We start from the raw sequence: 18,985 nt of genomic DNA, 5'->3' as shown, positions 1-18,985 counted from the left end.
AGTGGTGTGGAGGCAGCAAGTCGTTGTATTGGTTAAGGATTTTAAAGATATACCTTTAGTAATAAAAACTATAAAGAAGAAGAAGAAGAGGTCCAGACCATGTTTGCTCGTGAGTCCGTTGCCGGCCTTTTAAGTATTGTAAATCTCTTGAAGGACCCTAAGTAGAATTGGTTCGGAAATACTTCAGTGGGCAGCTGATTCCACGTATTGGTGGTGGGCGGCAAATGGTGCCTTAAAAAACGCTCAGTTGTGGAACGAGTTGACACGGGTGGAAATTCGTATTCTGCCTCGATGTCCGATGAGCAAACTCAGCTGTAAGTTTCAATCCGAACAACTCTGAACACTCTCCATGATAAATAAAGATGCAGCGTGACCTCACATCCCTACGCAACGCCAAGGGATACTATAATATTAATAACTTTAAAAAATATATATAGACTTGTTACAGCAATACTGTTTTTCCTTTGAATATTAACATAAAAGCTAAACACTTATGTTAAGTATAGCTCGTAAGAAAAATTTAATGAAAATGTAGGACATATATTACACTTCAAAGCGAACGTATAAAAATATTTTTGTTAAAGAGGTCAACTCAATATAATGTCCAATTATTATTACGCCGTATTGAGTTCCAAATAATTATAACTGAAAGAAAGTCCATTGTTGGACATATGACTTTAGGTATGAGAGTCGCACGCTGAAGCCTAGACCGTCAAAAACATGCATAATGTAAATTATAATAAATAAAACAAATTTAAATACTAATTATATAGTTTCTGAAAAAAAACATATGTTATCTAGCAATAATAATTTATATCCTGGCTACAAATGTGTCGATGTCTCAAAGCCTTCACCAAACAATCTGTTTGCAATATTATTTCTCTAAGTAAAATGTTGAATATCGAATGTTGTAAAGATATTATTTTCGGATTCGTTATAATCCGCCTAACAAGCTCCTGACACTTGCGTACGACTTAAAGTTATCCAAAACTATGTGAAAGAAAGGTGTGATCATGTACAGCAAAACATAATTTATGCATTGCGCAATAGAATATTTTCATGGGATCCCTGAAATGCGGGTTGCGGGGCGCCAGGCCACAAGCGGTTGGGCGGGCGCGCCGTATGCACGTCTGGGCGGAAAACGAGTTGTGCTGTGATGTGTGACGTTTAGTGTTGTGTGTTATGTAGTCTGTGGTTCCGTAAGGTAAGTGTTCTATATATTAAAAATATCTATATTTTTTAAGAAATATTTTTTTTAAGTAGTTTAAAATTTATTGGAATTTTTTATAATAGGTGTTATAATTATTTGATATTTAAATATGTATAATTATTAGTTTTAATTGCATCGTTAATATTTTTACTATTAAATTATTTTTTTTCGTTACGTAGTTATTATTAAACACTTAAGTAGATTAGGTTAAAACTTTCTTTAAAAAATACGTAAAAATTTAGTTTATTAATTTTATTTTGTATTTTTCAAATTAAAATGACAAAATCAAATGAAGGATTATTTTCATTATAATTAGCCACATTTACTACCATATTTTTAAAATATTTATCGTTATAAAATTAAGTATAATGACTTTTTAATTAACAAAACGTACTAATTATTTTATACAATAATTTTAATCCTTTTTATTTAACCAGTTCATTAAATTCTTAATGAAAAATATTTTTAAACTACTATCATAGCAAAGAGTTGTAAATTTTTTGCTATAATACTGTTATGATCTGTGTTATTTTCTCTTTTTCTCTATAAGCCTACGTAACATTTTATGGTAGTGTCCAATATTTAATAGGTCATTACCATATATTTTACTATCAAATACTAGACCAGTAGGTACTTGGGAATGGTGAAATTTAAAAGCATGAAATGAAAAAAAAAATACTGGATTGAAAGTCAGTACTGGAGTAAACCGGTGATTTTAATAATTGTTTATAAATATTATTTACACCAAAAAATTCCTAGATAGTCCTCCATCGGTTTAACACAACACAATTAGTTAGCAAACTCCAAATAGTAGTGGTTATATTATGCTACTACAATGTCTATAGGTTGTAGTATTCATGAGTTAGGGCGAGTGAGGCGTAATTTTAATAAGAAATTATGTTTTATAATAAAGTAATCTTCAAAGATCGCTTATACATGCAACTCTTATCAGTATCTTGTCAGTAATTAATTATAAATTTACATTTTTTGTTTAAATTAAGTTATTTAATTTTATTATTTGTTTTACCTATCTACATATTCTTTGGGTGGTCCGTTGCACTGTTCTATATCAATTTACGGTACTAGCATCGTTTTCTCAATAGGAGACGTACGTCTCCGATATAACTTATAATCAACACTTGAACGTTAGAAAATAAAAATCTTAATGATATTAGGTTAGGCGATTAGGTTTTATTTTTTTCATACAGCAATTATATGAAAGATGTATAAATTAATACCTTTATATTTTTTGTAAGCTTAAGGCTTTCGCTATTCGTAATTTAAGAAAGCTTAAAATCTTTTATACAGTTAATGTGAGGACATTTTATTCATATCTTTTATTTACAAATAAATAATTTTTAAAGAATTTGTTTACAAAGAAATGCTTTCAATAACTCTAGAAATGTCCTTATCGACAAAGGATTTGGGTCAAAATATGAAAGCCTAAAACTGGATTTAGAACATCCTTTTGTGATTTTTAGTTGAAGCGGTTATCAGAATTTTAAGAAAAAAAAACTGGGATTTTTATGTGTGTGCGAGAAGACTGAATAGGTCAAACCATTTGAATTAGTGAATTAGTGTTAGTACACTTTAGTCTTAAGTGCTGAACAGTGAGTGATAAAATAGAAAACAAGAACAGTGTCTTCCCTTTAAGTGTTATTTCACACTTTCTTATGTTAAAAATCCTTATTAGTAAATTAGGTTAGACTTAAATTACTCATCAGTCTTATGTTAGGCTAGATTACGATCTAGTCTAGATTAGATCTAGTCAGGTATCGACGTCCACATCGTCCTCGCGCACCACCGCTATGTGGAACCAGCTGCCCACTGAAAATTTCCGAACGAATTCCACTAGAATCCTTCTAGAAATGTACCAATTGTTGAAAGGCCGGCAACACTTGTGAACCTTCTGGAAATTTGATTGTCCATGAGTGCCTTCTGCCCTGCACATGTATAAAAATGTGTATATGTTATGTTTTTGTGAAAGAAACCTTTTCGGATGTTTAGCCTACATTTAGAACTCACTTATCACGTAGCATATTTTTATAAGTGTTTGATTGTCCTCATTTTAACATGTCATGTTTAGAAGCTTATATAAAATAATAATATTTGTCATTTTGTCTCCGCAATACGAGTTTAACAACTCAGAGTCCTTCATTAAGAATGATCAATGTCTTACGCCATTAAGTAAAAATTTGAAGATATTAACTATAGATCTTGTTTGTAATCTAAGCTGTTATTATATAAAACATTTAAATACTATTATTTATTTTCACCCATATAACATATATATATATTATGATTGGAATTATTCATTTTCATGTATCATGTCACTCATAAGGTTAGATGTGCTCTAAACTTTTTCTTTTCTTGTTCTCCTATCTTAGGATAGACCTTCCTTCAATGGTGTGTCATTGAACGAATCCCCATCACGGGTAACGGCTTCCAGTTTTTTTCATGGCATTCTTTCTTCATTAGCTTCCTGCTAACGCTTCTATTATGGGGCGCCCCCTTCACCTTCTTCCCCTCGGTCCTTTCAGTTTCATGTTCTATATAATTCTTATGAATTCTTAAAAGACTGGCAACGCACTCGTGACTCTTTTGAAATTGTGAGTGTCCATGGGCGGCGGTATTATTACATGAGTTGAGCCTCATGCCAGTTTGCTCACTGTTCTGTATAAAAAAATGCAATAATTTTAGAAACCGATCCAGTATTTGAGTTTATTCATAAAAACATACATATATCAAAATATAGATAAGGATTAACAATACATAACTTAATGGTTCAATGTCCAACAAATTGTTTTTGAACTATGAAAGATGAAGTCAAAAATTAAGTTATGAAGGGCAATAAAAGTCGTGCAGAGGTCGTTATGATTAATTGCTGAAGTTGTGCGTATGTCATCCCGTGAGCTAATTACATGTTTCCCGTGAGCAAGTAATCTGTCATCTGTCAATTTGACATAACATTTTTGTAATACTACGTATCAATAATTTGGCTTAAAACATTTGTAATTAAATATGAGGCTTTCTCGCAAAATAATACCAAGCACCGTATAAAAACTTTGGATTACTTAATATTTTTTTTAGTTCAAAATGCCGAGCACCAAAAAGCTCTTTATAAAAATATATCAATATAAACTTACAAAGAGACAACTAATTATAAAAAAAATTAAAAAAAAAAATGTCAACGTTTAGGTAATAATAATGGAAAGTTCTATTTACTAGCAGTTCCCATCAAGGCTCCAAGAACAGGCAAGAATAGAAGAGGTATGGACGGAAAAAAATTACACTTCAACAGATTGTTATTAACGCATCCTGAGTTATTTTGGACATGTAACACGCAGACGTCAAAAAAGTTTAGAAAAACACAGCAGAGTGGAGGGCACTGACCTCAAGGCCGATCTCCTACTCGCTAGACCGATCAAGTAAAGGCTTTACAGGTCTTACCATGACAGAAGCTTGCCGAAGAAAGGGAAGATTAGAAAAAGTTGTCCATTACCACTAAGACGACCTTCACAAATAAAGAACGTGACTGAAGACGATGAAGCACCAGCAGATATGGCGAAAAATACATTTATATTATAGTAAGAACAAACCAGACAATTTGAAATAAAAAAAGTCACAAAACGTAGTTCGGTTTTCACATGCGGAAATTGTTTTAACAGAAAGAAAAGTTAAGACATCAGGGTTGAGACTCTCATTCAGCACTTTGCGAACTGCTTTCATACACAATAAACTAAGTCTGAAATAAACACCGATCAATCACTCCCCAGGCGTTGAAGTGAATGCATAAGGAATGAAGTATAATTCCTTCACTCAATCTTCAGACGCGGTCAAATTTAGATAAGTCATCCAGTGTTATTAGTTGAACACCACACATATTAGAATAAATATAATTTATTTATTACGTAAAACACAATTACAACAATATACAGCTAAAGTACGCATACATAACATACAAGAAGATTCAAACATTTACGAAAGGAAAAAAATTATTAAATACGTAATACCTAATTCGACTGTGCTTTGTGGTGTGGGTACACAAATACACACCCTTAGTGTACGTAAGGGTGTGTATGTGGGGTGCGCTCATGATGCAGGTGATTTTTAACCATATTCCGCGGTAGCTTAAACAAGGCTTTAATAGTGGTCGTTTAATAATAAGTAAAAATTATTACATTTTGTAAAAAAAACCGTGCTGATTTAAAAGAATGACGGATATTATTACCAGTTCATCCCGTTTAATGCTCTTGATTTGAGGACTAGCCGCAAATTTAATTTAGAAGCATTATTTTTTTACTGACGTTCATATTAAGTTACCTAAAGGAATACATTCAGAGAAGTGTTGGCCTAGTGGCTTCAGCGTGCGACTCTCATCCCTGAGGTCGTAGGTTTGGATCCCCCGTTGTGGATTTGCTTTCGAGCATTTAACATTCTCTCGAACGGTGAAGGAAAACATCGTGAGGAAACCGGCTTGTCTTAGACCCAAAAAGTCGACGGCGTGCGTCAGGCACAGAAGGCTGATACTTGCCTATTCAATTAACAAATGATCATGAAACAGATACAAAAATCTGAGGCCTTGACCTAAAAAGGTTGTAGCGCCATTGTATATTTATTTTATTAGATAGAAATAAATTATATCCTGGGCTGGGTTTGAGTCCACGCCTGGTAGATGGTACCGGTGACCACAGAGCTGGTTCTTACCTCGCACAACATTTATTTGTGTGTTGGAAATAAATATAAATATTTAGATATCTATTTTACTTTACGTTTTGTATGGGAGGAACAAAAAGTAGATTTTTTTAAATAGAATATATTTAATTAATCAAGGTATGTACCATTGCTATCTATTCACTTTTGCCATCGTATATGTTTTTTTTTATAAAATAGGGGGAAAAGGGGCAGGAGGCTCACCTGATGTTAAGTGATACCGTCGCCCATGTACACTCTTCATGCCAGAGGGTTCGCGAGTGCGTTGCCGGCCTTTTAAGAATTTGTACGCTCTTTTCTTGAAGGACCCTAAGTCGAATTGGTTCGGAAATACTTCAGTGGGCAGCTGGTTCCACATAGCGGTGGTGCGCGGCAAAAATTGCCTTGAAAAACGCTCAGTAGTTCATTGATCCCTTTACTAAATAACATTCGGACGGGAATGAATAAAATCATTGAAGCCGGTTTCGACTGCCTTATCAGAGTTGAATACCTATATATCCCTTATATATTGGTAGAATAAATATTATATATAGGATATCGAATTGTATTATCTCGTTTCGCAGACTCCTAAGGGAGCTTGGAAAGTAATTTTTCAAAGACACTTTCTATAATTAACTCCATGACACAACTTGCACTATTAATCCATATTAAACTAGAAAATCCAATATCAATTGCCGCTTTACAAAAACAGTTATAGTCGGATTTAGATTGTATTAGGATAAAACTGTATCACAATTCAATTTCATGGAAATGATTTTGTTTCGCGTATTTTAATAATTGTATATGCGAGCGAATAAAGGGCAGACGAAGTGATATACCGTATACGAAGTTATTTTTTAAAGTATACTCCAACTTTAACGATCGAGCATTATCGCCCATTAACTGGAAAGATTATTGCCTTTTTATGTAATAGTACACAAACGGGCAGGAGGCTCACCTGATGTTAAGTTATACCGCCGCTCATCGACACTCACATTGCCAGAAGGCTCGCAAGTGCGTTTCCGGCCCATTAAGAAATTGTACGCTCTTTTCTTGAAGAACCCTAAGTTGAATTCGGAAATACTTCAGTGGGCAGCTGGTTCCACATGGTGGTGATTCGCGGAAAAACTTGCCCTAGTTGCTCAGGTGTGGAATGTCGAAGCATCAATGATGCAATGATGCTTCGTTGTCAGGTCTGTTTTGGGCAGCCACGTTTCCGGAAATATAGTTAGTGTTGTGATTTATTATCATTACTGTTAATTAGTTACTTCGAGATTCTTGATGTCGAAACCGTAAAAATATTTAAATTCTTCATAAGGGCGATTCATTGCGTTATTTTGGTGGCAATTGTTTTGTTAAAGGCAGATCTACTAGAGATGTCATTTGATTAGTAAACTCCTACGCTGATCAGTTTTTCGGAAAGTTGACCTAAATCACAATGATTTTAAAGATCAAAGGCATAATCATGTACTTGTGAAGATTAGACAAGCGATTTAGCATTATTTATTTATAAGAGATATTTCTTGAATTATTAATTTGGCTGTTGTTTGTCTATATTATATTCTTTAAAACAAGATGTCCATTGAGGCATCCTGCCTTAATTCCGTAATTAATTAACACGGTCATCATTAATTCTCGGTAATAATCAGACTTTCTTTAGCGAACTGGGGATCTGTCAACTACTGGATACCTGGGAGATACGACCTCCAATTGTTTAAAGAACTGTACTCCATCTAAGGCCGGCAATGCCCAATGGTTTGCCTGCCCTTTTTGGGCGTCCTGTAGGCTCGTTTCTCCCCTTTATTATTTCATTTTATTAAAGTCTTCCTACAGCTACTCATTAAACAATGACATTACACGCAAAAGCGAAAAACGGAATACACATTCAAACATAAACATAAAGCACAGTCTTAACTATTTGTACAAGAAATATAAAAAAGTACAAATTCATACTAAATTCTAGACCATAAGTTCTAAGTTCTAAGATTCATTGATAATTATAATAAATGTTTAATATAAAGGAAGGATAACAAAGCCATCATTAATAAAAGATACCAGAGTTTTTTTTAAATATTTTTTAAGCATTCTTTAGTCACATTAAATATATCTTTTTGCTGGTAATTTGTTTATTTATTTATTTATTAAGGAACACCAACAGATTACATGTATACATTTTCTAATTAACAATATTGGGTGTTATTCTAGCATGCAATCTTATAATAGGTGTACACAACATTGACTCTAATAAATGATAGCGGACAGAGTTACTTAAGTATTTGTATCTTTAAACATAAATAAATTGAAACGTGGAAAATATTACATGACTTATGGCTGAGATGACTGATTTTTTTTCTTAAAACTAGGAAGTGAGTCATAATACACGTCAAGACCAAATCTACAATTACATTGGTTAAAATTCCTAAGCATTCTACTGAGGGGCGCATGTTTACCTAGACTGGTTAAGGACTGTGGAACGACAAAAGTATCATTGTGTTATAACATATACTAAACAAAAGGGGTTTATTAAGCTATTTGTTACTGTTTTAGCTGTTTGTGGCTGGTTTTTTATTTATTTAAAAAACTTTGTATCATAGTTTTTGTTACTGTTCTAGCTGTGGATTTCTGAATTTTTAAAGTGAAACTTCATTTTTGGCGTTGGAAATAAATTTACCGTCACATTTTTCGGTTACGCGTCACAATTTTTGGTTACATGTAATCTTTTTCTTGTACCTATCACGGTTGATTTGAAAAGTACTTTCTCCAGCGGAGTAGGGATAGCATGTCGTTTAACAATGGTAGTAATAATTCTATTACAATTAATGAAATTCTGTAATAATCTTAGTAGTAATAAGGTAAAATTAAATAATTGTATTATTTGTATTCATGTCCATGATACTAAAACCATTACGTTAAACTTCATCTAATTTAACTTTATTAAACCAATTTCTGTCAGGCTGCATATAGTAGATCATTTTTCGAAAAATAGGGTCATAACGAAGTTTCACGTCTTACGTGTGTACACTAGTACACGCACACATTTTTAAATATTTTAAATAATATAAAGTTTTTTTACTCAGGGATAGTGTCTAATTCTAATCGAATTTGATTAGTATTACAAGAATAGCCCGTAAGTGTAATCTATGTGTAGAAAATAATAAAAGTCTAAGCCCAGCTCGTAGAAGGATAATGGCTCCAACAGTTGGATTAGAAGCCAAAACTTGCTACGCTTAACATTAATTGTTATTTTTCAATAATTTGTAAATAAAAAAAACAGTTGCGCTGCAACCTTTATAAGGTTTAGGCCTCCGATTTCTGTGTCAGTTTCATAAACATTTGTCATCTAATCGGTAAATATTGGCCTCCTGTGCCAGTTACACGCCGTCGACTTTTGGGCACTAAGGCAAGCCGTTGTGCGACCGAGTGGTATATAGGCTCACATGGAATTGGTTCACGGCTGGGGATCGTACCTCAGGGATGAGCGTACGCTGAAGCCACGGCCAACAGTACGCATTCTGTAAACAAATAAAGAAATATTTTAGATTTAAGATATTTTTTTTTAATATTAAACGTTGACAAAATTACATGTGTTGAAAGACGATATAGAAAACATTGTTTCCAAAAGTTAAAAAAACCTACATTTGCTTACTATACCACTAAAGTATTAGACAGCTTAACTCAACTATTGTAGCGTATAAAGATGTTACTTTGAATGCTTGTTTAAATCTATATTCTGATAAGTAGGACTGTTATCCCTAAGCCGTATCTAAAGGAAAAGCAATAAGATTCTCTTGAATAGTTTTTATTGCTGTCCTATCTTTAAGTGTCTATTATATGACCGTTTGATAACTGTAACAGGTCAACGCGTATTCATAGGTCACTCGCGTAATAACATTAAATATTTTAATTCCAATTAGCGGCAATAGATGGCGTTATTAGGCGTTTTTGAGTTTATCGCGTTCATAGAGACGCAGCCAGAGGACTTTATTATATAATATATAAGCCAAACGTAATATTTAAGTTTACATGTCATAAGTTTATTTCACTAATAAAAATGACAGCCTTATATTTCAAATACTTTTACTCTTAAAAACATTTATACTTTTATCTCAATAATTGTAGATGTGTGTCTGTTATTGGCAAATGTCCTCCAAATCCCGCCATTCATATCTGCACAGTGCCATTCTCTGCCATATAACACCTGCTGATTCCTCTATTCACTTTATGTTTAAAGAACTTTATTTCTCATTACAAAATTATATTTTGTTTACATGAGAAACTAAATATAATGAGCGTGATACACGTCCCAATTTTAGTTTACTACATTCACTTTGACATGGATCTTTAATGCCCCCTTGAATCTGTCAAACACGCCAATATTGCGAATTTTAGATGGCAACCTATTAAACAGTTGCACACCCTCATACCCAATCGACCTCTTTAAATAATTTGTGAGCGGCTTCGGCAAGATAAGCAAACTCGCTCGACGAATGTTGCGTGTAGTTATGTCCTTGATCTAGACCTTTCAAATTTGTCTTCAATTTTTGCGTTACCTGGTTACCAATATACCTGGTACGAAATCGAATTACCTACAACATTCACCAATGCTTCGGGTTTTATCTATGACAGCAACTATGAGAATATTGATATTTTCCACCTCACCATAGAAGATGTGAGGAAGTTTTTAAAGAGGCGGGAAGGCTCTGATTTTGGTTAAGCAGTAATTTGAAATATTATATACTACTTGTTGTTTCAAATGTTAAATTTCAATTTTCTTTAGTTTACATTTTTTTTATACACAATGTACACAATGTTTTCTGTTACATATATATTGTTAATCTATGTAATCTGTTTTGGATTTCTGTATTGTCTAAGTGTTTTGTTTTATAATATCTATGTTAGCTGTAAGATTATTAATAATTAAATAAATAAATAAAAATAATAACTTTGTAGCCATAATTTTTTGCGATGTGTCCCGCCCATTTACACTCGAGTTAATTTACTTTAAATGTAACATCTCCTACTTTATTTGTTCTTCTTAATGTTCTTAGACACACCTTAACTCTATTACATTTAAATAAATATTACTTGGATTAACATAATTATAAATCATCTGTATATATAGATGAATCCCTATGTCCCATCACGCGTGAACGGCTGGACCGATTTCGCTAATTCTTTTACTTTTGTGTTTATTATTGACAGGAAAAGGTTCTCATGAAAGAAACAATTAATAAAATTGCGCGGAAAATTAAAAAAAAATTATATACTTAACCACCATATTAAGTAATCATTACTTTTGTTACGATAGCAATTATTTTTTCAGTTGCATAGCGCTTTTACAATTTAAACTTTTTTCATGTAACCTTATGGTGTTTGACATAACACTGACAGAATGCGTGCTGCAAATATCGTCAAAGCGGATGTAAGAAAAATTAATATCGTTTAAAACAAATGCTTCGATCGGAGTTATTATATTGATAAAATACATATAAAATAATTACAGTCGCTAATTGTCTGTGGTATTATTTCTTTATGTAATGGTTTTCACATGGCCAGTTATATGTCGCCTGTTTAAATGTCGGAATACCAACAACAACTATTTATATACGCGACAGACATAAACAAATAATTTTGTATAACATTCACATCTCTAGTTGTCTGTAAAAATATTTATTGTATATATTCTACCACAAACTTATTTCGTTTTATGAAAAAGCGGTGTTATATTATACAGAATATACCTGACATACGCCACCCCTGATCAGCATTTAACTAAATTACATCGCGGCAGCCCACAGAGCCGCAAAACGAATTTAGTATTTTATTAAGTTACTAAATCTGCGCTCATCCAGTTTAATGATGTAGGACCAAGTTTTATTATAAAATAAATTTATGTGTTACACATATACGTGTCTTAGTAAGTCATTTTATAACTTCTTGTACCTCTCTAATTAAAGAAAGTCAAGTCAATCTCCGAAATCTAATTATAATTAATAAATAAATAAAATTTATAATATATTACCAATGCTCGGCACACTGATGAATTGGTACAAATAAATAAATAAAGTTAATGTGACTTATAAGTGATAAGCAAACATAACATACACGAAGAGATAAAACCATTTTTTTTAATTAAAATGACAATCGATTTCAAAGTGTGAGCTATGTGAATAAATAACACAGTTTGTATTGGAAAATTCGAGTGTCGATTTTAGTATGTTTCTTTACTTATAATTTATGTTTCTTACCATTTAAAGCTTCTCTGAACTCCAACAAATATTCCAAGATCATAATTAGCCAAATCCGTCCAGCCATTCTCGAGTTTTAGCGGGACACACGCAGAGAAATTCATTTTTACATACTGATGAAACCACAATGCATTATACACTTCCTTAGCACGGCACTCGCACAATTAAAAATACTACAAACTAGGTCGAAGACAAATACTTACGGCTTTGCATAAACTATTTGGCGGGAGTTATCTCCGCTCTTCAGTGAAGCATTAAGCTCACTGCGTCGTCGGACATAAGCTCGAAATATTTACGTAAAGCGTTGCTTTGATGCGCTCTAGCTTTCTATAGAGATTAGATACTTCACTGGCAAAACGCCATAATGTTTTTAAACGTTATTTCAAAGTATCGCTACGCTGGATGCATTTGTAACTGGTGGATTTTTCAAGCGGATCGTGACGATGTGAGTTTAATTTCAAAACGAATAATTTGACGACAAATTTGACGTAAACAAGAAACGTGGTGACAGTTGACACATGATTACAGTTGACAGACGGCAGTTGTTCACGATTAGGTTTATGGAAAATATTTATCCAAATAAAATCTATTCACGAATGTAAATTGTCAAAGTGACAGATGACGAATTTTGTAGATTAGTCTTTGTGGTAATTAATAAATACTTCCTTAGGGTTAAGCGTTTATACATCACAAACATAAAGAGCTGTCTTACTGGTGTATCATTCAGTCATCCCAGGTGGACATTGGCTAAAATAAATATATAAAATAATAAAAATACTATACCATTAACATACTATCACTACATTAGCTTATAAACTACAAGAACATTTTTCAAATGATATTCTAATGTATACGTACTAATATTCTGCTTTATGCCTATAATTAAAAATGTTTATCAAATAAATTTTATTGTTGACTGGGAATGAAATGGGAAGCTTAAAATGCAACAAATTTTTAAATACACAATCAAAAAGAGGTGTCAGAACGACCGATGTTAACTCATTGGATTTTGACAACTCAATCATGACAGTTGTACACGCGCTGTATCTGTGGATCGCTCCACAGATGAAAAATTCATATCAATTATTTTGTACACATGCACAATATTTACACTCGTGTTATGGCATCGTTTAATAAACCTAGTTACTTATTCAGAGCGGTTTTTAAACCGTTGCAGGCATTTTTTAAACTTAATAGTATAACACTATTACAGGGATTAGTTATATGATAACTAGAGTTATAACAAACTTTATCAAATCTATACGAATTATTAGGTATTTACGAAACAAAGTCCTTAGGGCCCTTCAAGAATAGAGCGTACCAATTCTTAAAAGTCCAGCAGTGCACTCGTAATCCCTATGACATTGAATGTTCATGGGCGACGGTATCACTTAACAGGTATTAAGCTCCTGTGCTTAAAAAAACTAAATAACGCATGTCAAAAACAAATTAGGTTTTGACATCTGATAGTCCGTGTAAGGTTTCAAGTTGAATATTACCCAAAAGTTATTTCATTGATACATATGAATGTATTGCACAGAACATGACATCAATTAAAATTAACTAGAAAACAATATAATCTTGAGCATAACTAATAATTGTTGTATTGGTCTATGGTGAGGTAAGTCTCTATTTTACAGAGAAAACCATAAACTTCCGCGTCTCCAGTCTACAATTTAGATTTTTTAAATTGCACAAAAACATCATTTAAGTCTAATCTTATTTAGTAAAAAAATTAATTTAGCATGAAGTGTCAAATGTCACTATTTACAATCTCTATTAAGGGGAGAGTCTATTTATGATATATATACAACAAAAAACATTATTTTTAATCGAAAAATTCTTGTTTTTAACCTTTTAGTCCTCTATCTGTTCCATGATTATTTGTCGATCTAATAGGTAAGTATATCAGCCAAGTGTCTGAAACACGCCGTTGAGTTTTTGGGTCTATGGCACGGTTTCTGCACGATGATTTCCTTCGTACGAGCTAGTGTTAAATGCGCACATAGACAGAAAGTTCATTGGTGCATAGACGGGGATCGAAACACAGGTATGAAAGTAGCACGCTGAAGCCACAAAATTTTTTTACTTGGGGTAATGCGATGACCATACCATACCACGATGCAACTGCTTGGTGCGGGAGGGTTATGTGGGACGTGTGTGGTTTATATGCGCTATTGTGCATAATCACTAAAGCCACCAAGTGCCAACAAAAATTGAAGCCACTAGGCCAATACTGCTCTAACGATGAAGACCAGCTATAAAAGTAAAGTATTTTTTACAAAGAAGCCAGGTGTTATAGCTTTTTACTACCTGAAAACATGACGTAATGCAAGCATTCACATTAAGTCTATATTTAGTACAGCACTTTGGAATCAGTTTTAGCTGAACTAAATCCCATTGAAACACTTTCCACGTCATCTGTTAGACCGTGACCCATTTTATTTCTGAACACTTTAGTATTGTTATACGCGTGGAAGAATATATTTGACTGTGTAAAAGAGGTCGAATTGTGTCTCACACTTTATTGTTTATGAATATATCATTGCAATAGTAAATTAGTTTATTTCCATACTACTAGATGGCGGTTGTGGCATTTAAAACGCGGGTTAAAGCAAAGTCAAAATCAAGTGAGGGTAAAAACCACCTTCAACATGACATTTACTTCGTACTTCGCTTCCTTCAGAGAACTTCCGTTCTGTCCTTCAGGCAATTGACCACCTCGTAACGGCCCAAGCCGAGGTCCGAGTTCCGCTGGAGGCGCCCTTACGAGATGAAGTCCATTCCGGCCGACCTATGCTCGCCAAGACAGCCCGAGCTGAGCCAACAGCAGATTCTATTTCTAAAAAAAAAGAATCAATTAGATGAGTTTGTCTTAACTAACGAAGTATATTAAATATTTATTCTCGCGGACTTCCAAGTGTTGACTAATGAGCTTGGACTGTCATTATTAAAAATGCCAAAATTACTAAATCTAAAAAAAATATTTCAGGTTATTTATGACTACAGACTCTTTTGCGTCTTGTCAAATATTGCTTTTAAAAATGTTTAATTAAACATTCATCATTTCAAGAATCCGCAAAAATGTTTCTCTAGACAAGATGGCGTCACACCAGTCAGTATGACGTATGTTTGCAAATACGAAACCAAATGTCAATTCTGTACAGTTTATACATAGTTCTATACAAATACATATTTCGATCAACAACAAACAACATATTTACGGATCCCTGTCAATAACACTTTATTTTTCATACTGTGGAACAACCATTTTAATAAGAGTTACCAGTCTTCATTACTTGTCATATAATGAACTGGATATCCGAAATAATCACCATCTTTAAAACTAAAGGCATTTAATTTATTTTTCTTAAAACGAAATTGGAAAATAAACTTATTTACTTCCTTTCAATTTGGATATTTATTTCTCCTTAAGATGTGTAAGTGGTAAGAGAAATAATATAGTACACATGAAGTGTCTTCCCCGTAATAGAGACTGTATGTATTAGACATAGATAATTCAAAAAACATGAAATAGATAAACACCTAGAGTTCGCTTACATTATAGGTACAACTTTGTGTAAAAAAACAAAAGAGAAAGAACATGGCAGCTTTTAACTGGAGTATTTTCTTTAAATTTATTGAAAAAGTTTTGCGCATTATAACTAAGTTGCTAAGTATAAGTTCTTTTTACGCTATTAAACTAATATTTACATATTATATTTATTTATTAATACTTCGTTGCATTACAATATAAAAGTTGAACATAATTAAATGAAAAGGAGGGCAACTGGCGGCCTTATCGCTTTCGAGCGATCTCTTTGAGGCAACCACTGTGAGAAAAAAATGCTAGTACTTAAGAATTAAATGTATTGGTAACAATAAAATCATTTTAATCCAACTATCTATATAAATCAATAAACAAACTAAAATTAGTTGAGTTACTTAGGGTAATTTTACTGACACACTTATAAAAACTAATGATACACTATCTATTTCACCAAGGAACTCATATTATTATCACTATTTATAAATAATGACAATTTTAATCTCTTAGTAAAGACCAATTATGATAATTATTCTTAATTAACTTTACACTTCGTAAACTCCAGTTAAACTAATAAATTATATACTTAATAAAATCAAGACAACTTATTGGGTACATAAGACAAAAGTATTCCTAGTAGGTGCGGTGCGACTCTCATCCCTAAGGTCGTAGGTTCTAGCCCCGGCTGTGCACTAGATTGAAAAATGATCATTAAACACATTCAGAAAACTGAGGCCCAGACCTGAATAAGGTTGTAGCGCCACTATTTTTTTTATATAAGACAAACGCTAATCAATCTGATGTTACGTGAAATGAAACCCATTGAGACCAAGCCTGATGGTTACTATTTGACCGCCCCTTGGTCTGTAGATTGGTCTTGGTCTGTAGACAATTGCACTTAGAATATGTTGTCCACCTGTAGGCTTACATTAACAACAATGTAATAATAAAAGTCGCTCAGAAATCATAGATTACGTCACTCTTCATTGTACGAAAGCAAAAATTAATTAGTTAATCGAACTCAGAATTTAACGCAGCATGTTGAAGTCACGAGGCGAACTTTTCTAAGAAACATTAGTTCAATCTAATTAAATGCTAAAAGTTAATAACAGTAAAACATTATGTGTCTATTTGTATATGTACCATTCTTGTAACTGTAGATACAACAGAAAGGTCTGTATCAAGTGTTATTTGGTATCGCTAAGTTTTTCGGCACATAAAATAAAATAATATGCATACAGTAATCAAGTCGAAGCTATTAAACTCTCTGACACCACGAAGATTGTAAGCAAAAACCCTTCCAGCTTACTGTTATTATTATTATAAAATAAGCTAGGTCACATTTCTTAATATGAGTAAAAATTTAAGTTTGTTTTTTAAGTTGTGAGAAGTACAGTACTCATAATTTTCCATTTCTAACTTTTTTCTCAATGCATTGTTCAGATCTAATAGTCTTGGTTGTGATGACAAGGATCTTACGTTGAAAGTGCATAATTTTAATTGGTAAGCGACTTTCTTCATGTTTATTACCATACAGTAAAACATACGCTTTCCCCACGGGGACCAGCCGGATTGGGTATTTTGTTAACGTGGTAATTGTAATTGTTTTATTTTCTTTGTTTTTCGGTATGCTGTGTTTTGTTTTTTTTTTATTTTATGCTTTCCAGGCTTAATATTACCGCACAACAACGCTTACTAAACTATTGTACGTGGAACAAATAGAACATACAAACACTGTTATATGATTGTAAGTGTATTTCTTATGATATATATTTATACCAATACTATATAAATTTGTACAATAACATCTTAGTCAAGAGGTAAAATATGTCTATATACAATTCGAAGAATCCTACACCCCGTTGGGTAACTTTATACAAGTTTCATGAAACTTTAATGAATAGAACGTTTCTTTTCCAGTAAGTTGTGTCATCACAGTTCAATTGTCCCTTCACAACCTGATCTATCTCATTTTCCACCCCTTCATTGAAAAAGTACTTCTATTACAGTCAATAGTCCTTAAGAAATCCTTTTATGGATACTCAAAAGCCTTACTTATTGCCACAGTTACTAAGACTTTATATGGAGATAATGTAGCTAAGAAACACTGACGCTCAAACCTATTTAACCTTAGATTTCTGTATTTGTTTCGTTATATTACAAATATAATTTAATTTTACTTTTCTATAAATGGTTGCCTTGTAGCTCAATATCGATCGTTGTGTAGGGTTGTTTAAAATAATTTCTGCAGCTGAGTTTCATTATCGGACGTCAAGGAAATACCATCCGTATCACCTCTACGTCTGTCGTTCCACAACTGAGCGTTTCTGAAGGCAGTCATTTCCGCGCACCACCGCTATGTGGAAACAGCTGCTCACTGAAGTATTTCCAAGCTAATTGGAGTTAACGTCCTTTTTAAAAGGCCTGCAACGTATATTTCGAATCCATGTACTTTGCATGCGACAAATCATACAAAATCCTATTTTCACGAATCAATTCTATCAATCGCTCGTCCTCCATTTTGATTTCAATAACACGGCGTCAGGGATCCGACAAAAAAATCGAATGTCAACAAATCCGTCCGTAATTGCCGGTGTCGGCACTGACACTGAGAGTACTGTGTCGTCACTGACACTGACAAGTGGGGATGCGTTCATAGAGAATGTTTAAAAGAATATTTCGCACTGTGCCGGTACTGCGTCGGATCTGTAGCTTCACTGATATGTGTGAATCGGGCTTTAATGTAGAAAGTTGCCAATAATTTTATTGTTTTTCTAAGTAATTTCCGTTCCTACACATCGTCGCTTTTTTAATGGAACCACTCAGAAAAGCAGTGGGCCCATTCTCTTCTATGGTATTTTCGTATGCTTTCACCGCATTTTGAGGACTCATACAGCGAATACCTCAAATTTTATCTTTAGTTTTTGGGTATAAATGAAAATAACAGGGCGCCGGGACAGGACTGTGTGGCGGATGACTTATTATCTCGACACCTGCCATAGTCAAATATTAAACAGTCTGTTTTGCGGAGTGCGTGTAAGCATTGTCGTGGTGGATCCTGGATCGAGGGCGCTGCTGTCGATTTTTTTTCCAAGACAACAGGCAAACAACGATAGACATACCAGTCTGCAGTAACTGTCCTTCCATCTTCTAGCACAACTGTCGCGAAACGCCCTATCCAACCAAAGAATAAGGCAATCATCTTTTTTCCTTGACTTCTTTCTTTCTTTACCTTAGTGGCCCCATCCTCGAAAGGAAACACCCACTGAGCTGATTCTCTTTTGGTTT

The 18,985-nt window shown here is 33.3% G+C and overlaps 1 protein-coding gene across 1 annotated transcript in view; it reads left to right on the top strand.

Annotated features, from left to right (window-relative positions):
• Positions 1-1,107: 1,107 nt before the first annotated feature.
• LOC123717882 (leucine-rich repeat-containing protein 24-like) overlaps positions 1,108-18,985 on the top strand; it is a 36,265-nt gene continuing 18,387 nt past the window's right edge. The window contains exon 1 of the mRNA XM_045674130.1: positions 1,108-1,204. The gene's annotated coding sequence lies outside the window, so the exon portion shown is untranslated. The remainder of the gene's footprint in view (positions 1,205-18,985) is intronic.

The sequence above is a fragment of the Pieris brassicae genome, chromosome 13 (genome assembly GCF_905147105.1).
Source record: "Pieris brassicae chromosome 13, ilPieBrab1.1, whole genome shotgun sequence".
In the NCBI taxonomy this organism is placed as follows: domain Eukaryota; kingdom Metazoa; phylum Arthropoda; class Insecta; order Lepidoptera; family Pieridae; genus Pieris; species Pieris brassicae.
Note: the sequence above shows the minus strand (reverse complement) of the source record. Positions and strands in the feature narration are given on the sequence as shown.